A 23824-nucleotide genomic window follows, 5' to 3' on the forward strand; every position below is an offset into this window, starting at 1 on the left:
GGGGTACACGGGCAGCAGTGGTCTGGTCAGTGGAAGTCTAGTGGAAGGAGTGACCGCAGACAGGCTTCCAAGGCCTAACATAACAAACTTGGGCTGGCTGTAGGCACTTTTAAATTGGTTCCAGGGGTACACGGGCAGCAGTGGTCTGGTCAGTGGAAGTCTAGTGGAAGGAGTGACCGCAGACAGGCTTCCAAGGCCTAACATAACAAACTTGGGCTGGCTGTAGGCACTTTTAAATTGGTTCCAGGGGTACACGGACAGCAGTGGTCTGGTCAGTGGAAGTCTAGTGGAAGGAGTGACCGCAGACAGGCTTCCAAGGCCTAACATAACAAACTTGGGCTGGCTGTAGGCACTTTTAAATTGGTTCCAGGGGTACACGGGCAGCAGTGGTCTGGTCAGTGGAAGTCTAGTGGAAGGAGTGACCGCAGACAGGCTTCCAAGGCCTAACATAACAAAATTGGGCTGACTGTAGGCACTTTTAAATTGGTTCCAGGGTAACACGGCCAGCAGTGGCCTGGTCAGTGTAGTAGTTGTAGAAAGAAGGGACCGCAGACAGGCTTCGAAGGCCTAACATAACAAAAATGTCAAAACAATGGTATTGTCAGTGCCAGGCATTGAAGGATGTCAGCGCCTAGACTACACATTGGTGAAGCTGTGAGAGATAATTTTGCTAGTGGTAGAGCACTGTTTGAGCTGGGGGGGGGAACTGTCTTGTGGCCGGCGGTACAGGCACAGGGCCCCTCATATTACAACGGTGTGTCTGACGTTGGGTGCGCACCACCACCGCCAGAGACACTTTATTGTACTATGAGGGACCCAGTGGCAGTGCCGTCGACCAAAAGCGGCCACACCCACCTCTTCAGACAAACAGCACTCTCAAGGGTCCAAGCGCAAAGTGTCGATAGCACGGCCCCGTGTGGGGAGTTTGGCCATTTCGTGAGGTGGAAACATGTCGTATGCTGGACAATCAGGTGAAGAAAATTACGAGATTGGAAAAGTCATTCAGAATAGTCCACAGGCAAGACCTTTTCATAGGAAAGCTAGGTGTCAGCCGGGCAGGGTGGGGCAAAAGATTTTGAAATCCAGTTGTGGTTCATTTTAATGAAGGTTAGATCATCTACATTTTGGGTAGCCAGACGAGTCCTTTTTTCGGTTAGTATTGAACCTGCAGCACTGAATACTCTTTCTGATAGGACACTAGCTGCCGGGCAAGCAAGCTCCTGCAATGCATATTCTGCCAATTCTGGCCAGGTGTCTAATTTGGATGCCCAGTAATCAAATGGGAATGACGGTTGAGGGAGAACGTCGATAAGGGATGAAAAATAGTTTGTAACCATACTGGACAAATGTTGTCTCCTGTCACTTTGAATTGATGCTGCAGTACCTGTCCTGTCTGCGGTCATAGAAAAATCACTCCACAACCTGGTCAGAAAACCCCTCTGGCCAACGCCACTTCTGATTTCTGCCCCTCTAACACCTCTGGTCTGCTGGCCCCTGGAGCTCGTGTGAGAACGATCACGGGCGCTGTGTGCAGGGAATGCCAGAAGCAAACGGTCAACAAGAGTTGATTGTTTTGTTGCTAATATTAGTTCCAAGTTCTCATGTGGCATAATATTTTGCAATTTGCCTTTATAGCGAGGATCAAGGAGGCAGGCCAACCAGTAATCGTCATCGTTCATCATTTTTGTAATGTGTGTGTCCCTTTTGAGGATACGCAAGGCATAATCCGCCATGTGGGCCAAAGTTCCCGTTGTCAAATCTGCGGTTGTGCTTGGTTGAGGGGCAGTTGCAGGCAAATCTACGTCACTTGTGTCCCTCAAAAAACCAGAACCCGGCCTTGCCACGCCACCAATTTCCCGTGCCCCCGGGAAAGCTTCCTCATTAAAAATATACTCATCCCCATCATCCTCCTCATCCTCCACCTCCTCTTCGCCCGGTACCTCGTCATGTACACTGCCCTGACCAGACAATCGCTGACTGTCATCAAGGCTTTCCTCTTCCTCTGGTGCAGACGCCTGATCCTTTATGTGCGTCAAACTTTGCATCAGCAGACGCATTAGGGGGATGCTCATGCTTATTATGGCGTTGTCTGCACTAACCAGCCGTGTGCATTCCTCAAAACACTGAAGGACTTCACACATGTCTTGAATCTTCGACCACTGCACACCTGACAACTCCATGTCTGCCATCCTACTGCCTGCCCGTGTATGTGTATCCTCCCACAAAAACATTACAGCCCGCCTCTGTTCGCACAGTCTCTGAAGCATGTGCAGTGTTGAGTTCCACCTTGTTGCAACGTCTATGATTAGGCGATGCTGGGGAAGGTTCAAAGAACGCTGATAGGTCTGCATACGGCTGAAGTGTACAGGCGAACGGCGGATATGTGCGCAAAGTCCACGCACTTTGAGGAGCAGGTCGGATAACCCCGGATAACTTTTCAGGAAGCACTGCACCACCAGGTTTAAGGTGTGAGCCAGGCAAGGAATGTGTTTCAGTTGGGAAAGGGAGATGGCAGCCATGAAATTCCTTCCATTATCACTCACTACCTTGCCTGCCTCAAGATCTACAGTGCCCAGCCACGACTGCGTTTCTTGCTGCAAGAACTCGGACAGAACTTCCGCGGTGTGTCTATTGTCGCCCAAACACTTCATAGCCAATACAGCCTGCTGACGTATGCCAGTAGCTGCCCCATAATGGGAGACCTGGTGTGCAACTGTGGCAGGTGCGGATGGAGTGTTTGTGCGACTGCGGTCTGTGGACGAGCTCTTGCTTCTGCAGGAGGACGAGGAGGAGGAGGAGGGGGTGCGAACGGCTACAGACAACTGTTTACTAGACCGTGGGCTAGGCAGAACTGTCCCAAACTTGCTGTCCCCTGTGGACCCTGAATCCACCACATTTACCCAGTGTGCCGTGATGGACACGTAACGTCCCTGGCCATGCCTACTGGTCCATGCATCTGTTGTCAGGTGCACCTTTGTGCTCACAGATTGCCTGAGTGCATGGACGATGCGCTCTTTAACATGCTGGTGGAGGGCTGGGATGGCTTTTCTGGAAAAAAAGTGTCGACTGGGTAGCTCGTAGCGTGGTACAGCGTAGTCCATCAGGTCTTTGAAAGCTTCGCTTTCAACTAACCGGTAGGGCATCATCTCTAACGAGATTAGTCTAGCTATGTGGGCGTTCAAACCCTGTGTACGCGGATGCGAGGCTAAGTATTTCCTTTTTCTAACCATAGTCTCATGTAGGGTGAGCTGGACTGGAGAGCTGGAGATCGTGGAACTAGCGGGGGTGCCGGTGGACATGGCAGACTGAGAGACGGTGGGAGATGGTATTGTTGCCGCCGGTGCCCTAGATGCAGTGTTTCCTACTACGAAACTGGTGATTCCCTGACCCTGACTGCTTTGGCCTGGCAAAGATACCTGCACAGATACAGCAGGTGGTGCGCTAAATGGTGGTCCTACACTGCCGGAAGGGATGTTGCGTTGATGACTAGCTTCATTGGCCGAGGGTGCAACAACCTTAAGGGACGTTTGGTAGTTAGTCCAAGCTTTCAAATGCATGGTGGTTAAATGTCTATGCATGCAACTAGTATTGAGACTTTTCAGATTCTGACCTCTGCTTAAGGAAGTAGAACATTTTTGACAGATGACTTTGCGCTGATCAATTGGATGTTGTTTAAAAAAATGCCAGACTGCACTCTTTCTAGCATCGGATACCTTTTCAGGCATTGCAGACTGAGCTTTAACCGGATGGCCACGCTGTCCTCCACCAGGTTTTGGCTTTGCCACGCGTTTTGGGCAAGATACGGGCCCGGCAGATGGAACCTGTGGCGATGTTGATGCCTGCTGCGGCCCCTCCTCCTCCTCTGCTTCAGAACTGCTGCCGCCTGCACCCTGTTCCCCCAATGGCTGCCAATCGGGGTCAAGAACTGGGTCATCTAATAACTCTTCTTGTACCTCCTGCGCAACTTCGTCTGTGTCACCGTGTCGTTCGGTGGTATAGCGTTCGTGATGGGGCAACATAGTCTCATCAGGGTCTGATTCTTGATCACCACCCTGCGAGGGCAATGTTGTGGTCTGAGTCAAAGGACCAGCATAGTAGTCTGGCTGTGGCTGTGCGTCAGTGCACTCCATGTCAGATTCAATTTGTAATGGGCATGGACTGTTAACTGCTTCACTTTCTAAGCCAGGGACGGTATGTGTAAAGAGCTCCATGGAGTAACCCGTTGTGTCGCCTGCTGCATTCTTCTCTGTTGTTGTTTTTGCTGAAGAGGACAAGGAAGTGACTTGTCCCTGACCGTGAACATCCACTAACGACGCGCTGCTTTTACTTTTACCAGTTTCACGAGAGGAGGCAAAAGAGCTAGAGGCTGAGTCAGCAAGATAAGCCAAAACTTGCTCTTGCTGCTCCGGCTTTAAAAGCGGTTTTCCTAATCCCAGAAAAGGGAGCGTTCGAGGCCTTGTGTAGCCGGACGACGAACCTGGCTCCACAGCTCCAGACTTAGGTGCAATATTTTTTTCCCCACGACCACCTGATGCTCCACCACTACCACTACCCTCATTACCAGCTGACAATGAACGCCCCCGGCCACGACCTCTTCCACTAGACTTCCTCATTGTTTTAAAAACGTAACCAAACTAACGTTATTTGTTGCAGTCACACAACTTACACGGTGAGCTATAACTTCAGTATGATTTAGCTACCCCTTTACAGGTTGGTGAGACCACAGCGAAAATCAGGGCCAATGTTACACACTCTTTTTTTGGTGGCTGCAAATTAGAGAGATGCCCCACACGCAGGACTGTCACTGAAGCACAAATGTTAATATTAATGTCACACTATTATTTTTTTTTTATTTTTATTTTTTTCAGGAACACTTTAGAAACCGCAAAAAAAAAAAAAAAATAGATTTTTGCAGGGAGAATTTAGAAAACAAATGTAACAAACTATATGCTTTCTATGGGCCACTGAGTGAGAGATGACGCACACAGGAATCAGGAGTGGCACGCAAGCCCAGAGGCCAATATTTTTCTACCAATGATTGATGGAGTTATTTTCTCTGGTAGATTTTTGAACCCAAATCAAGGAAAAAAAATATAGGCTTTCTATGGACCACAATTGGAGAGAGAGAGAGAGAGATGGCACACCCAGGAGTCAAGACTGGCACACAAGCAGAAAGGCCAATATTAATCTCCCAATTTTTTTTTGGGTTTGTTTTTTTTTTGTTTTTTTTTCAGGGAGACTTTAGAAAAAAAAATAATAAAAAAAATATGATTTTATCAGGAAGAATTTAGAAACCAAATAAAATAAAATGATTTTTTCAGGGAGAATTTATAAAACAAATAAAAACAAAAATAGGCGTTCTATGGCCCACTGACTGAGAGATGACGCACACAGGAGTCAGGAGTGGCACACAAGCCCAGAGGCCAATATTTTTCTACCAATGATTGATGGAGTTATTTTCTCTGGTAGATTTTTGAACCCAAATCAAGGAAAAAAAATATAGGCTTTCTATGGACCACAATTGGAGAGAGAGAGAGAGAGAGAGAGAGAGAGAGAGAGAGATGGCACACCCAGGAGTCAAGACTGGCACACAAGCAGAAAGGCCAATATTAATCTCCCAATTTTTTTTGGGGTTTGTTTTTTTTTTTTTTTTTTCAGGGAGACTTTAGAAAAAAAAATAATAAAAAAAATATGATTTTATCAGGAAGAATTTAGAAACCAAATAAAATAAAATGATTTTTTCAGGGAGAATTTATAAAACAAATAAAAACAAAAATAGGCGTTCTATGGCCCACTGACTGAGAGATGACGCACACAGGAGTCAGGAGTGGCACACAAGCCCAGAGGCCAATATTTTTCTACCAATGATTGATGTAGTTATTTTCTCTGGTAGATTTTTGAACCCAAATCAAGGAAAAAAAATATAGGCTTTCTATGGACCACAATTGGAGAGAGAGAGAGAGAGACAGATGGCACACCCAGGAGTCAAGACTGGCACACAAGCAGAAAGGCCAATATTAATCTCCCACTGTTTTTTTTGGTTGTTTTTTTTTTTTTTTTTTCAGGGAGACTTTAGAAAAAAAAATAATAAAAAAAATATGATTTTATCAGGAGGAATTTAGAAACCAAATAAAATAAAATGATTTTTTCAGGGAGAATTTAGAAAACAAATAAAACCAAAAATAGGCGTTCTATGGCCCACTGACTGAGAGAGAGAGAGAGATGGAACGCTTAGTACTGGCACACAAGCCCAAAGGGCAATATTAATCTCCCTTTTTTTTTCAGGGAGAATTTCTAAAACCCCAAAAAAAAAAAAAATAGGCTTTCTATGGCCCACTATTTGTGAGAGAGATGGGACGCTCAGGACTGGCACAGATGGCACGCTCAGGACTGGCACAGAAGCCCAGAGGCCAATATTAATCTCCCTTTTTTTCTGGGAGAATTTATAAAACCAAAAAAATATTTAAATAGGCTTTCTATGGCCCACTATTTGTGAGAGAGATGGCACGCTCAGGACTGGCACAGATGGCACGCTCACAACTGGCACACAAGCCCAGAGGCCAATATTAATCTCCCTTTTTTCAGGGAAAATTTATAAAACCAAAAAAAAAATTAAATAGGCTTTCTATGGCCCACTATTTGTGAGAGAGATGGCACGCTCAGGACTGGCACAGATGGCACGCTCACAACTGGCACACAAGCCCAGAGGCCAATATTAATCTCCCTTTTTTCAGGGAAAATTTATAAAACCAAAAAAAAAATTAAATAGGCTTTCTATGGCCCACTATTTGTGAGAGAGATGGCACGCTCAGGACTGGCACAGATGGCACGCTCACAACTGGCACACAACCCCAGAGGCCAATATTAATCTCCCTTTTTTTCAGGGAGAATTTATAAAACAAAAAAAAAAAATTAAATAGGCTTTCTATGGCCCACTATTTGTGAGAGAGATGGCACGCTCAGGGCTGGCACAGATGCCACGCTCACAACTGGCACACAAGCCCAGAGGCCAATATTAATCTCCCTTTTTTCAGGGAAAATTTATAAAACCAAAAAAAAAATTAAATAGGCTTTCTATGGCCCACTATTTGTGAGAGAGATGGCACGCTCACAACTGGCACACAAGCCCAGAGGCCAATATTAATCTCCCTTTTTTCAGGGAGAATTTATAAAACCCCCAAAAAAATAAAATAGGCTTTCTATGGCCCACTATTTGTGAGAGAGATGGCACACTCAGGACTGGCACACAAGCCCAAAGGCCAATATTAATCTCCCACTGTATTTTTATCAGGGAGAATTTATACACCCCACAAAAAAAAATACAGAAAAATGAAAAGGCTTTCTATGGCCCACTATGTGAGAGAGATGGCACACACAGGGATGGCACTCTAGCAGAAATGCCAAATTGCCAATCTTAATCTCCCACCAAAAAAAAAAAAACAGGGAATGTCCTACAATTACTATCTCCCTGCCTGCAGTAATCTCAGCCAGGTATGGCAGGCAGCTACTATCTCCCTGCCTGCAGTAATCTCAGCCAGGTATGGCAGGCAGCAATAAGGAGTGGACTGATGCACAAATGAAATAAAAAGTGTGGACAAACAAAAAAGATAGCTGTGCAGAAAGGAAGGAACAAGAGGATTTGTGCTTTGAAAAAAGCAGTTGGTTTGCACAGCGGCGTACACACAGCAATGCAGCTATCAGGGAGCCTTCTAGGGCAGCCCAATGAGCTACAGCGCTGAGGGGAAAAAAAAAAAAAAAAACTTCCACTGTCCCTGCACACCGAGGGTGGTGTTGGACAGTGCAAATCGCTGCAGCACAAGCGGTTTTGTGGTTAATGGACCCTGCCTAACGCTATCCCTGCTTCTGACAAAGCGGCAGCAACCTCTCCCTAAGCTCAGATCAGCAGCAGTAAGATGGCGGTCGGCGGGAACGCCTCTTTATAGCCCCTGTGACGTCGCAGACAGCAAGCCAATCACTGCAATGCCCTTCTCTAAGATGGTGGGGACCAGGACCTATGTCATCACGCTGCCCACACTCTGCGTTTACCTTCATTGGCTGAGAAATGGCGCTTTTCGCGTCATTGAAACGCGACTTTGGCGCGAAAGTCGCGTACCGCATGGCCGACCCCGCACAGGGGTCGGATCGGGTTTCATGAAACCCCGACTTAGCCAAAAGTCGGCGACTTTTGAAAATGTTCGACCCGTTTCGCTCAACCCTAGTCTTTAGCACTTTTGCACCTTAGCCGCAGTCTCTGTATATGTGACCTTTAATTGTGGCTTGTACTGGTTGCCCTATATTTTTCCATCATGGTTGCCTTACTTTTTTTGGCATTTCTTGCTTTGTTCTTTTTTCATCTTTTGGCGCTAGGTACATTTACTAAATCTCTATAAGCATATAACCTTTTGCTAGTGAAATTTGATGTTTCATTATTATCGCTCAGTAGCCGCCATTTTTTGTTTTTATTGAGATTCTTTCTGTTTTATGTAGTTGTTGTGGTTATATTCATTAGTATTATTGTTTATTATAATCAATAAAATATTATATTTTATTTTCCTTGTTTGCCTTTATTCTTTCCCATGTTCATGGATGGGAATTATGTGTTTTCTCATCTATAATAATGGTAGAGGCGAAGGTACTGCAGATGCCACATATTTTATGAGAAGCAAACGGTGAAAAACTTTATGGATTCTAAAGGCAGGTAGGCGGAAAGCTACCAGATTGATGATGGCTAAGATCCTATAAGGACTGATAAACCTGGCACCCAGTTTCCAAGATGGAACCTTCTGCTTAATGTTCCTCGAGGACAGCCATACCAAGTCACCAACACACAGGTCTGGACCCAACACACATCTCCGATCAGCCACACTATTAAATTTAGAACCCTCAAATTATTAGTCGCCACCTGCCATATGGTAGAAAGGGAAGATGAAAGCCGTTCTTCCTCTGGTATTTCCAAAGGGTGATTCCAATTGAAAGAACTAAACTGCAGATGGAACCCATATGCCCCGAAAAACGGGGAATTACAGTTAATTCCTAACAACGATTATTTACCGCAAATTCAGCCAATGGTATGTAGGTAACCTAATTCTCTTGATTTTCAGACATGAAACATCCGAGATATGTCTCTAAATTCTGATTAACCCCTTCCCAACATGCACCGTACTAGTACTGCTCTGCGGGAACTGAGTTCCCGCAAACCGCTGTACTGGTACGGCAGCACGATCGCGCGGTCTCACAGTGAGCACTGCGGCGATCGCGTGCGGGTGACAGCTGTATGTGACAGCTGACAACCCGCAGCAATGCCCACAATCGGCGCTAGCACCGATCATGAGCATTTAACCCCTTTGAAGCCGCTGTCAGCAGTGACAGCGACATAGAGGAGCATCGCGCAGGGACAGAGGCTCCTTGCGCTCTCCCATCGGAACAACGCTATGCGATCACGTTGCTCCAGGGTTCTCCATTGAGTCCCCGGATCCAAAATGGCCATGGGGCTCCTTCCGGGTCCTGAAGTGAGGTGGCTTCCTGGTGCCTGCTGAGAACATGCGCCGGAAAGCCTCCTGCACTGCCTGTCAGATGGCTGATCTGACACAGTGCTATGCAAAGTGTCAGATCAGCGATCTGATGTAATACAGTGATGTCCCACCCTGGGATAATGTTATAAAGTAAAATAAAATTGAATGTATAAAAAGAAAAAATAAATAAATAAATATTTTCCAATAAATCCATTTATGTAAATAAAAAAAACAATAAAAGTACACATATTTGGTATTGCAGCATCCGTAATGACCCGCTCTATAAAACTATCCCACTAGTTAACCCCTTCAGTGAACAGCGCAAAACAAATAGATAAAAAAACGAGCCAAAAAACAATGCTTTGTCATCATACTGCCGAATAAAAAGTGCAATAAAATGTAATAAAAAAGACAGATATAAATAACCATGGTATTACTGAAAACGTCATCTTATCCCGCAAAAAAAGCTGCCACACAGCATCATCAGCAGAAAAGTTAAAAAGTTGAAGCTCTCATAATACTGCAATGCAAAAACAATTATTTTTTATATAAAATAGTTTTTATTGTGTAAAAGCGCCAAAACATAAAAAAATATATAAATGAGGTATCGCTGTAATTGTACTGACCCAAAGAATAAAGCTGCTTTATCAATTTTACCACACGTAGAATGGTACAAATGCCCCCCCTAAAAGAAATTCAGGAATTGCTGTTTTTTGTTCATTCTGCCTCCCAAAAAGGGCTAGGGTTGGGGCTAACGTTAGGGTTGGGGCTAAAGTTAGGGTTAGGGTTGGGGCTAAAGTTAGGGCTGGGGCTAAAGTTAGGGTTACTGTTGGGGCTAAAGTTAGGGTTAGGGTTGGGGCTAAAGTTAGGGTTGGGGCTAAAGTTAGGGTTTGGATTATGTTTACGGTTGGGGTTAGGGTTGTGATTAGGGTTATGGGTGTGTCAGGGTTAGGGGTGTGGTTAGGGTTATGGTTAGGGTTGAGATTAGGGCTGGTATTAGGGTTAGGGGTGTGTTGGGGTTAGGAGTGTGGTCAGGGTTATGGTTAGGGCTGTGATTAGGGTTACGGGTGTGTTTGGGTTAAGGGTGTGGTTAGGGTTATGGTTGGGATTAGGCTTAGGGGTGCGTTGGGGTTAGGGTTGGAGTTAGATTTGAGGGGTTTCCACTGTTTAGGCACGTCAGGGGCTCTCCAAACACGACATGGCGTCTGATCTCAATTCCAGCCAATTTTGCGTTGAAAAGTAAAATGGTGCTCCTTCCCTTCCGAGCTCTGCCGTGTGCCCAAACAGTGGTTCCCCCCACATATGGGGTATCAGCATGCACAGAATAAATTGGACAACAACTTTTGCAGTCCAATTTCTCCTGTTACCCTTGTGAAAATAAAAATTTGGGGGCTAAAATATCATTTTGGTGGAAAAAAAATATTTTTTATTTTCACACCTCTGCTGTTAGGGCTAGCGGAACGCACCGAGTAAATAGAGATGTTTATTATAATTGGTGCGTTCGCAGCCCGGGGTCCACCGTGAAGGAGGAACCTGCTGCTAGTGAATGGCTGCACTGTTTGGCGGTATAGACTAGCTCTGTTACTTCACAGAGTAGCCATGAGAGGAAAGCACTGCACCCTGTTAGCCTCACAGGAGCACAAGCTTACTGCTGAGCTGATAGCAGTCAGTGGTTATGCAACATGCAATCTCCTCACCGGAGAAGCCGGTATTCTAGGGGCTTATTTCAGCTGGGTCCCTGAACACACTCATACAATCTCCTCACCGGAGGTGCCGGTATTCTAGGGGTTTATTTCAGCCAGGTCCCTGAATACATTCTCACATAACCACACTGGCACAAAGCACATAACTTAGATTTGATATTGCCGTGCGGCCATGCGAACCTTATATAGCTGCAGCAAGTACAGGACCTTCCCAGAAGGACCAATGAGAGGCTGCCACAGAGCCCCGAGGAACTTCAGGACCTTCCTGGAGAACCAATGGGTCTTGCTGCAGTATCTAAGCATGTGACCCTCGATCACCAATGAGAGATCTTACCCTGGGCATGCTCAGAAGGGAAAAAGCAGGACTTCGTCCCAAAAGCGTCTGCTCGCCGCTGCCCAACACTGGCTTCAATGGCAGAAGCTGGAAAGGCAGCAGTAACCCTTTACACAAAGTCAGACTGAGCGAGACGCTGGGGCCGACGTCTCCGCTGAGCAGGCTCCACTGTGGCAGGAGAAGAATGGGAGACCGCAGCGGAGATGGCCCGAGATTTCCCCTGTGCAGAGGCGGGAACTCAACCCCTAACATCTGCATTATAAACTTTAGCGAAACACCTGGGGGTTCAACGTTCTCACAGCACATCTAGATAAGTTCCTTAGGGGCTCTAGTTTCCAATATGGGGTCACTTGTGGCAGTTTCTACTGTTTAGGTACATTAGGGTCTCTGCAAACGCAACGTGATGCCCGCAGACCATTCCATTAAAGTATGCATTCCAAAACAGCGCTTCTTCCCTTCCGAGCTCTGCCATGCACCCAAACAGTGGTTCCCCCACACATATGGGGTATCAGCATACTCAGGACAAATTGGACAACAACTTTTGCAGTCCAATTTTCCTGTTACCCTTGTGAAAATAAAAATTTTGGGGGTAAAATATAACTTTTGTGGAAAAAAATGTATTTTTTATTTTCACGGCTCTGCATTATAAATTTTAGCGAAACACTTGGGAGTTCAAAGTTCTCACAACACATCTAGATAAGTTCCCAAGGGGGTCTACTTTCCAAAGTGGGGTCACTTGTGGGGGGTTTCCACTGTTTAGGCACATTAGGGGCTCTCCAAATGTGACATCGTGTCCGATCTCAATTCCAGCCAATTTTGCATTGAAAAGGGAAATGGTGCTCCTTCCCTTCCGAGCTCTGCCATGTGCCGAAACAGTGGCTTACACCCAAATATGGGGTATCAGCATACTCAGGACAAATTGCACAATAACTTTTGGGGTCGAATTTCTCCAGTTACTATTGGGAAAATAAAAAATTTGGGCAAAAAGTTCATTTTTGTGAAAAAATATTATTTTTTTACGACTCTACATTATAAACTTCTGTGAAGCACTTGGGGGTTCAAAGTGCTCACCACACGTCTAGATTAGTTTCTTAGGGGGTCTACTTTCCAAAATGGTGTCACTTGTTGGGGGTTTCCACTGTTTAGGCATATCAGAGGCTCTCCAAATGCGACATGGTGTCCGATCTCAATTCCAGAAAATTATGCATTGAAAAGTCAAATGGCGCTCCTTCCATCCGGAGCTCTGCCATGTGCCAAAACAGTGGTTTAGCCCCACATATGGGGTATCGGCGTACTCAGGACAAAACTTCTTGAATGTTGTTTTGAGTACCTTGAGCATTGCAGTTTTTAGAATGGTGTCACTCTGGGGCATTTTCTGTCATATAGGCCGCTCAAAGTCAATTCAAGTTTGAGGTGGTCCCTAAAAAAATGGTTTTGCTAATTTTGTTGTAAAAATGAGAAATCGCTTGTCAACTCTTAACCCTTAAAACTTCCTAACAAAAAAATTATGTTTCCAAAATTGTGCTAATGTAAAGCAGACATGTGGGTAATGTTATTTATTAACTATTTTGTATCATATGACTCTCTAATTTAAGGGCATAAAAACTAAAAATTAAAAAATTGCAAAATTTTCCCAAAATTTCCATTTTTTCACAAATAAACACAAGTCATATCGAAGAAATTTTACCACTATCATAAAGTACAATATGTCACTAGAAAACAATCGCCAAATTACCAGCATCCGTTGAAGCGTTTCAGAGTTATGACCTCATAAACTGACAGTGGTCAGAATTGAAAAAAATGGCCTGGTCAAAAGTTGAAAACAGGCTTCGGGGTGAAGGGGTTAAACCATTCAGTCTGCCCATTAGACTGCAGGTGAAAAGCAGAAGAAAAAGACAAATGGATCCCAGACGGGTGCAAAATGCTCTAAAAAATTTGGAGATAAACTGCACCCCCAATCAGAAACAATATCAGTAGGAATCCTATGCAGTCTAATTTTTTCCTTGACAAAAATTTGCACCAGAGATTTGGCATTAGGCAAAGCTGGTAAAGCAATAAAATGAGACATTTTACTTAATCTGTCCACCACCACCAGGATTACAGTGTTCTCTGTAGACACGGGTAGGTCCATAATAAAATCGACTAACAAATGAGTTCAAGTTCTGATGGGAATCTCAAGTGGTTGGAGAGCCCCTGACAGACGAGTATGAGAGATCTTAGAAGGCGCACAGACATTGCAGGCGGCCCATACCCCCGAACATCCTTATGAGCATCTGACCACCAAAAACGTAGATTAGGTAGATCCGCAGTAGGCTTATTCCCAGGATTTCCAACCAACACCGTATCATCATGTTCACTGAGAATCCTAAGGCAGAGATTAACTGGAATGAACAGTTTATCAAGTGGACAGGTAGCAGGAGTGTCACCCTGGGTGTCAACACCCTCTCTTTCAAGATTGGAGCATATAGACACCATCACTAACCCCTTCTGGAGAATAGGAACTGGTTTCCACTTATCTCCTCACCCAGGAAAGCAATAGGACAGGGCATCTGCCTTGTTTTTGCTCCCCAGCCTAACAGTAACAAAAAAGTTAAACACTGGTAAAAATAATGCCCATCTTACCTGTCATGGTGTAAGATGTTTAGCTGATTCCAAGTATACCAGATTTTTATGATCCATGATAACTATCACTGGATGAGCCACTCCCTCCAAGAAATGATGCCACTTCTCCAATGCCCATTTGATAGCTAAGAGTTCCATATTTCCAATATCATAGTTTCTCTCAGCTGATGACAGTTTCTTGGAAAAGTAAGCACATGGTTGCCATTTATCAGGAGACACACCTTGGGATAATACAGCCCCCACTCCCACCTCAAATCCATCGACCTCCACAATAAAAGGCTGAGAGACGTCAGGCTGAACAAGAATCAGTGCAGAAGCAAAACACCTTCTCAATGTGTCAAATGCCTTTCTTGACAAGGCAGGACCACTTGGAGAAGTCCGTCCCCCTCTTGGTCATATCTGTGAGAGGTTGGGCTACTACTGAAAAGCTCTTTATGAATTTACAGTAGTAGTTAGTGAAACCTAAGAATCTTTGTAGCACCTTCAAATCCCCTGGACAATCCCACTCCAATACCGCCCAGACTTTTGCTGGATCCATGCGAAAACCGTTGGTAGACAATACACATCCAACCGAGAACATACACTTCTCAGGTTTAACATACAATTTATTGTCACGGAGTGTGTGACTCAAGGTCAGATGAATCGATCAGAATATCATCCAGGTAGATCACAACAAACCTGCCTACCAGTTGACGAAACATGTCATTAATAAAGTGCTGAAAGATGGCAGGTGCGTTTGTCAGTCCAAAAGGCATCACCAGATTCTCATAGTGTAGTTCAGGCGTATGGAACGCAGTCTTTCACTCATCTCTCTCTTTAATGTGGATGAGGTTATATGCCTCCTGAAGTCCATCTTAGAGAACTATTTTGTCCCAACAATTTAATTAAAAATGTCAGGGATCAGGGGGAAGTAGATACGGATCATGAACAGTAACATAGTAACATAGTTATTAAGGTTGAAGGAAGACTTTAAGTCCATCTAGTTCAACCCATAGCCTAACCTATCATGCCCTAACATGTTAATCCAGAGGAAGGCAAAAAAAAACCCATGTGACAAATAGTAAGCTCCCCTTTGGGGAAAAAAATTCCTTCCCGACTCCACATACGACAATCAGACTAGTTCCCTGGATCAATGCCCTATCAAGGAATCTAGTATATATACCCTGCAACATTATACTTTTCAAGAAAGGTATCCAATCCCCTCTTAAATTTAAGTAATGAATCACTCATTACAACATCATATGGCAGAGAGTTCCATAGTCTCACTGCTCTTACAGTAAAGAACCCGCCTCTAAACCTTCTTTCCTCCAAACATAGAGGATGCCCCCTTGTCCCTGTCTTAGGTCTATGATTAAAAAGATCATTAGAAAGGTATTTGTACTGTCCCCTCATATATTTATACATTAAAATAAGATCACCCCTTAGTCTTCGTTTTTCCAATCTAAATAGCCCCAAGTGTAATAGCCTATCTTGGTATTGCAGACTTCCCAGTCCTCTAATAACCTTGGCCGCTCTTCTCTGCACCCGCTCTAGTTCAGCTATGTCTTTCTTATACACCGGAGACCAGAACTGTGCACAGTATTCCAAGTGTGGTCGAACTAGTGATTTGTATAGAGGTAAAATTATGTTCTCCTCATGTGCATCTATGCCTCTTTTAATGCATCCCTTTATTTTATTTGCCTTTGTAGCAGCTGCCTGACACTGGCCTCTGAACATGAGTTTGTCATCCACCCATACTCCCAGGTCTTTTTCATTGACGGTTTTGCCCAGAGATTTAGAATTAAGTGTATAGTTATACATCTTATTACTTCTACCCAAGTGCATGACCTTACATTTATCCCCATTAAAGCTCATTTGCCATTTATCAGCTCAAGCTTCTAGTTTACATAAATCATCCTATAATATAAAATTGTCCTCCTCTGTATTGATTACCCAGCAGAGTTTAGTGTCATCTGCAAATATTGAAATTCTGCTCTGAATGCCTCCTACAAGGTCATTAATAAATATGTTAAAAAGAAGAGGGCCCAATACTGACCCCTGTGGTACCCCACTGCTAACCGCGACCCAGTCCGAGTGTGCTCCATTATTAACAGTGATCACATTGAGTTCCCAGAAATCCAGGTAAGGAAGTAACCATCCATCTTTTTTCTTGACAAAAAAGAACCCAGCAGCAACGGGAGATGAGGATGGTCTGATATGACCCTTTATCAGACTCTCCGTAATATAGTCCTTCATGGCCTGCCTCTCTGGAACTGAGATGTTATAAGGTCTTCTTTTGGGCAGTTTTGGCACCAGGAGCCAGATTGATTGCACAATCATAAGGACGATGGGGGGGAGTTCTTGACTCCCCTGATCAGAAAACACATCCCCAAAGTGTGACAGGTAATTGGGCACGGACTGGGTATCCACCCCTGCCAACTGAGTACTCAATGTCTTCCTGTGTCTGCCAATCAATTACCAGATTGTGCAGAGCATGTCAAGGAAGTCCCAGTACCACAGTTGAGGGCAAGCCCTCAAGCACGTAACAGTTTAACATCTCAAAGTGTATGGCTCCCACCTGTAGCTGCAAGTCACAGACCACCTGCACAAAGTGCCCCTGATTTAGGGGGGCAGAGGCTATAGCAATAATTGGTATAGGTCTGGACAATGTATGTGGGATGAGGCCTTGGTCCTGAATTAAACCCCACTCCACTGTCCAGGAAGGTGGACACGTCTACTTTATTACCACCTATCCAAAGAGTAAGATGGGCACACTGTATAGTTCAGTGAGAGAGGTGCTGGCTGGACATCCAACGTCACATCTACAAAAAAACAGCCGCACTCAAGTCTTGGTTTCAACGTAGTTCAAAGTAGAACACCACCAATGATACGGACATCTTACTCCTGGATTCTACTTTGAACTGTCCTTGGGGACTCTCTGCTCATACCCGCTCTTCCTTATCACTCCTCCCATTTAAGTGAGGTTTTGAAAAAGACCGTGCCAGGTCGAAACGTTAACCGTGTTACCGTGTTGTCCACAATCACTTGTTTTGTTCTCTCTAAAAATTATTTGGTGGTGCCTGTGCACTTGAATAAAAACAAAAGAACTTTCTACGTTGAAACCAAGACTTGAGTGCGGCTGTTTTTTTGTAGATGATACTTTATTACCACCCACGTGTAAAGTAGCTGGTAAAAAAATGAGTCTTACCCACCAAGGTAATAAATACACCTGAATTGCCAACCGCTCCTCAACCCAGACCCACTAGTTTTCCGGTGGTTTGTTTAAAGTGAAGTGAAGTCGGGAAGGACATGTGCTCACAAAATTACCCTTTTTTGCCACAACAGAAACATACACCTCCCTTACGCCAATCGACAATTTTCGCACTCACCAGTTGTCGCACTCACCTGCATGGGTTCAACAGTTGGCTCAGTACTGACCACTCTCAACCTTGGACCTCCCGCCCCAGAGGTGACTCCTTATATCTCTGGCGATCAACCTGGATTGTCAGAAACATGGCTGCCTCAAAGGAGTCAGGAGTCTCATAGAGAGCTAACGCATCTCTTACTCTCACTGAGAGGCCCTTACCGAACTGACTATGAAGGGTCATTCCACCTAGTGTCCGTGGCCCACTTCCGGAATTTGGAGCAATATTCCACCACCAAGCAGCCTCCTTGCTGAAGTTGGTGTATAAAGGACTCAGCCAGGAAGACACGAACGTGGTCATCATACACAAGGCCAAGAGCCTGAAAAATTCCTTCTACCATCCGGAGTGACTATGAGTAAGACAGGAGAGAAAAAAACCCATACTTGTGGGTCCCCCTGGAGAAGTGAGATCACAATCTCCACTCTTTGCTCCTCTGTACCTGAGGATACCAGGCGCAGCCTGAAATAAAGTTTGCAGGCCTCACGGAACACCACAAACTTGTCCCGCCCCCCAGGGAACCTGTCCGGTATGGCAACCTTGTGCTCCACAACAGTTTGCCTGAAGAGCAAGATCACCACACCAAATGTAAGAGGGTGCTGTGAAGCCTCTGTGCTCAAATATGCCACCTCCAGACTGAGCTACTGCAACTGCCCTATCAGAGATGAGATAGGATCCATCATGGATCCAAAAAATTGATTACGATCAGAGTTAATGTCACGATCCGACTGGGACCAGGGGCACCTTTCCTGGCCCTAACACTAGGGTGCGCCCTAGCTTGCCCTGTTCCTTGGGATACTTCAGATAGCAAAGATGCTGGGGCCTCCACCCTAGCCTTATCTCCTAGTACAGCGCTTTGTCTGTCCCCTTCCCCAGGGAACAGAGGCGTTATTGTGCACCGCAGTACACCAAGATGACAGACAAGTTAACAAAGACAAGGGTAAACTGAAAACTACACACACACAAAAAATACACTCACATATAACAGATGTATTCACCAGGGTGTGTAGGGAGGGCGAAGAAAGTGAAACAGGGAAGGATAAGGAATTTCCAAGGGCACAAACCAGACAACAGTCACTAATAAACTCCTCCAGCTCTCCTTCTCAAAACCAACTTCTCCCACTCCAATGTAATTCAGCAAGTGCTAACTCTAACAGCGACTTGGTAATCGAGCCCAGATTTTTTAGTAAAAAAGAAGTGGCTAACAGAGCACAGCTGAATGTAGAAGGTTCTAATATGGCCGATTAACCCTTGTTCTGCTGGAAGAAATAAACATGTTTAATACACTGGAGAAATGCTTCTTCTTAGCATTGTAGAAGTTCCGGTCTTCTGGTTCCTCTCTGTTGCAGTAACCCCGTGACACATATACACACACAACAGCTTATTATGAATAGTCACACAGCACATAGCACAATAACTTTTTAAATGTTATTTCCTTGAAAAAAAAAAAAGGTCTAAAGGGTCTTGCACATGGCAAAAGTGTGTGGATATAGCATGTGTGGCAGAGATTGAAGACTGTACAGCTCCTTAGTATATGAACACTGGATGCTGTCCTGCAGGCTCAATCAGGTCTGGTGGCACATACTGCACTTTTTCAATTATTAGACCACGTTCATTTATTCAATATTTGGTCAGAATTTTACATCAGTATTTGGTCAGTAATTTACATCAGTATTTGTAAGCAAAAATTAGGAGAGGAACAATCAGAGGAAAAGTGTACTAGAAAAACGATGCGATGCCACTTCTGCATTTCTCAACCGATCCTGGTTTTGGCTTACAAATAGTGATTTAAAATACGACCAAATACTGAATGTGTGAACGTGGCCTTACTGTCAGGTAGGTTTACACAGAATCAAAGAAAAAAATCTTTGTATTCATCTCTATTACATTTTATATACCTAAAATGATGTAAATGTGAATGGGTAAAGGATCGCCTCGCAGGGCAGTGGGGTACTCGGTACCCGGCCCTTTGGTTCTCAAGGGTGATGTCATGGTGGCTGACCCAGTCCGAGGCCCTAGGGACATCCGTTAGAGATAGGGAAAGGTCTTTAAAGGGATAATGTTCATGACGCCACCTGTGGTATTCGGTCAGGGTGACCGACGCTGCTTAGGGGTCCGCTGGGGTGATGGTATGGCAGCTGGTTGGTATACCTTCCCACAGGTGAAGTATGTCTCCAGAGCTTCCCAAAGTGTAGATGGTGGATGGTGTGAGGCGCAGTGAAGAACGAGGACACAAAGTTGCAGTCTCTTTACCTTTACTGAAGGCTTCAGTGTTCACAGTCCAGAACACCAGATCACAGGGTAGGCAGAGTCCGGCTGGTCTGAAGGCAAATCCAGAGTCACCTTATCCAGGTGGAAATCAGTAGCCTTCCTCCAGTGCCTGGATATTTTAGTACCTTACTGCTGAGCCTCTCATAAGGTCCACACAATGGTGGCTCAGTGGTTAGCACAGCAGCCTTGCAGCGCTGGGGTCCTGGGTTCAAATCCCACCAAGGACAACATCTGCAAAGAGTTTGTATGTTCTCTCCGTGTTTGCGTGGGTTTCCTCCGGGTACTCCGGTTTCCTCCCACATTCCAAAGACATACTGATAGGGAATTCAGATTGTGAGCCCCATTGGGGACATCGATGAAAATGTCTGTTAAGCGCTGCGGAATATGTTAGCGCTATATAAAAATAAAGATTATTATTATTATTCTAGATGTTATGTCCCTCTCTGTCCTCCAGATGGATAAAAACAAACCCGTATGACTGATGGTCTGAGGCTATTTACAGGGACTCTAGCATGCCCCAGCCCCCACAAGTTGCCACCAAGCCTCCTGGGTATAGGTCGGGCAGGTAACGTGGAATTATCTGTCCTGCCGGTCTCTGGAGAAAGGCATGGAGATGATTGCTCCCTCGGTGTTCTGGCTACTGGATTTCTGCGCTTCAGAAGGAAGCAGCCTGCTCCTGGCTGGTCTCCCTCCGATATTCCTCTCCTGTGCTCTGCTTTCCTGCACACTCTCTGCAATATGTTTGCTTAGTGTTTTCTTCCAGGAGCTGCAGCACTTCAGGCTCCAGGACTCCGTCCTCCCCCTCTGTCTTCCTGAAAGGAACTGAACTCTGAACTCCCTTTCCCTCCAGATCAGGATGTTTTTTATAGGGGAGTTCACCTTAAACCGGTTTTGAGCTCCCCCTTCTGGTCTGGAGTGTGAACATGTTGCATGCATAGTGTTTACCTGGTAAAGAGATCTCTTTTATTGCCTTCAGATGTAACATCACTCCCCCTAGAGGAGAATGATATTACTGCAACGACCAGGACCCTGGGGCGCTGCTGTAACAATTACTGATGAGCGAGTATCCTCGTTACTTGGGTTTTCCGAGCATGCTTCGGTGGTCTCCAAGTATTTTGGGAGTGCTTGGAGATTTAGTTTTTGTCTCCGCAGTTACATGACTTGCGGCTGCTAGACAGCCTGAGCACATGCAGGGATTGCCTGTTAGGATATCCCCAAATGTATTCAGACTGTCTAGCAGCCGCAAATCATGTAGCTGCGGAGACAAAAATGAAATCTCCGAGCAAGCCCAAAATACTCGGAGACTACCCGAGTATACTCGCTCATCACTAGTAATAATTTATGTGAACCCCACCTAAGTAATTTTGTTCTGAAGTTATATTGATGATTTAAGCCTGGGAATAAGCCTTTTGTGGGAGATTGTTCTGAAAATTACAACACTGAGAGGATCCATTCATTGCTTTCATCTGTACTCCAAATGAGAACACCCTGATATCAATGCACCTGAAGGCAGGCTGGTAAAAAGTATTTGGAAGCCACTTGCATGCATTTTTTACAGGAATAAAGATAAATCTCCTAACAAAATGAATTGCAAAGTTTCATAAATTTACATGCTGGATAAAATAAATGCAAAAAATAAAGTTTAGTTAGGCCATGTACACACATTCAGTATTTAGTGAGTTTTTTACCTTACTATTTGCATGCCAAAACCAGGAGTGGGTGAAAATGCAGAAGTGGTGACGTGTTTCTAAGGCTAGTTTCACACTAGCGTTTTGAGGATCTGCGGAGGGCTGCGGACTTCCTCAGTGAAGCCCCGCCCTCGGCCGCACCTCAGCCGCTAGCTCCACCTACTTCTGCATGCGGCCTGAATACGGCCTGCGTACCTATCTTTAACATTAGGTACGCAGGTCGTGCGGCAGTATGAGGATGCTTCCGCATGCGTCATTTTGATGACGCAGCGACCAGCGTAGGATGCAGCTGGTAGCAATTTCTTTTTTTCGCCGCATCTTCAAAACGACGCATGCGGAAGCATCCGCATACAGCCGCACGACCTGCGTACCTAATGTTAAAGATTGGTACGCAGGCTGCATGCAGAAGTAGGCGGAGCTAGCGGCCGAGGTGCAGCTGAGGGTGGGGCTTCACGGAGGAAATCTGCAGCTCATCAAAACGCTAGAGTGAAACTAGCCTAATATACTTTTCCTCTGACTGTTCCACTGCGGGTTTTGGCTTTCAAATACTGAGGTAAAAATTCACCAAATTGCCAACATGTGCACGTCTTTACTTTTTTGCTGTGTAGAATGTGAAGAATAAAACTGCTGCTAGTAAGGTGCAGTATATTACTAATCAATTCACAGTCTCTCTGACTATGCAGACGCAGCACGTCTCTATCACGTGAATCTTTGTACTATTATTCACAGACTGAGAATTGTACTTTTATTCTCAATGTGCTTAGGCACTGCAGTAGTACTCCACAATCATATTGGGCCTTTTTCTATCTCTAAGTTGAATTAACTGCGCATTCTGACCTTCTAACCCTGTGATGTAAATTCCTAAAATGGTGCTTCTTGGCCAGCTTTCATTTTTTTTATAGCCCAAGTGATAGTGCCATGTGATCTTCTGTGCTAGATGTGTTATAATAATAGCTTCAAGGCACTATAGGAAAGCCTACATCTGAAGTTTTTAGCCCACTCTACAAATCTATAGCAGTGTGTGCTGGCTTTATCTTTTTGCATTCCTCTCAAATCAAATTGCGAAGTGTTTAAATTCACAAGGATCTGCGCATTTGAGGACATTTGACTTAAAGATACACCTATCAGTTCAGCATTTCTGCCTATTACATCCTCATGTAGTATAACTATCTGCCAATGATCAGATGATACCGATGGGTTCAGATTCTGGAACGCCTACAGATCAGCACAGGAGTCTTGTCTAGTCACACATTGGAGAAATATAAAATATGACTGTATATTTAAGTTCGACAGTAACTGACTTAAGAAAAGTAGACAAAGTCCAGATTATTTTGCCTAATACATATTAGCTGTGTTACAACCTGATCTTTATCAAGCAAACACAGAATGATTTCAGATGGTTTTAAATAGTCAGAAACTGAAAAGGAGTAAATGTCCAAAAAAATGTATAGAAAAGCAATCTTTTATTAACCTTACTATAGGCATCTACATACTGTACATATACCAAACAAGTAAGTCAGTTACAGAGTCTTTTAAAGCAAAGGTCTGATAGAAACAGCCATGTACATCACTGACTAGGGGGATGGGGTTTTTAATTTATAAAAAGTGCATAGTGGTTATGTAAACTTTATAGTCACTCAGAGGATGTGGGGAGATCATGTTATCACTATATAGTATAAAGCTAATTCATTTAACACATTTGCTGTAGGCTGGATTCACTGTGACAGCATCCCAGCTCTTACCCATAGTTAGTGGTGTATGGTGGCCCCCTGAGGAAGCCAACATGAAACGCTCATAGGGGCTGTTTGAGTGTCATTGTTATTTACCTCTTTTTTTCAGCTCCTACAGTTTATTGTACTGTTATCTTTGCAAAACAAAGATGCAGAGTCACTGAGCAATGATATTTGCTGATATGCTTATTACACATTATATTAGGCCATGCAGTTTGTTGTCTTGCAAACATTGAAGGATAAACTAAATAATTAAGCAATGTGATTTAATCTCATCACCCCTTCCTCTTGACCTGTGAATAGTGGTGTGAGAACAGTTGTGAGTAGTGTTGAGCGATACCGTCCGATATTTGAAAGTATCGGTATCGATATCCAATACCAATACAAGTCAATGGGACACAAATATCAGAAGGTATCCGTAATGGTTCCCAGGGTCTGAAGGAGAGGAAACTCTCCTTCAGGCCCTGGGATCCATATTAATGTGTAAAATAAAGAATAAAAAAAAAAAATATTGATATACTTACCCTCGGACGGGCCCTGGTTGTCACCGCTGCACACATGAC

Source organism: Ranitomeya imitator, chromosome 1 (assembly GCF_032444005.1).
Source record: "Ranitomeya imitator isolate aRanImi1 chromosome 1, aRanImi1.pri, whole genome shotgun sequence".
Taxonomy (NCBI): Eukaryota; Metazoa; Chordata; class Amphibia; order Anura; family Dendrobatidae; genus Ranitomeya; species Ranitomeya imitator.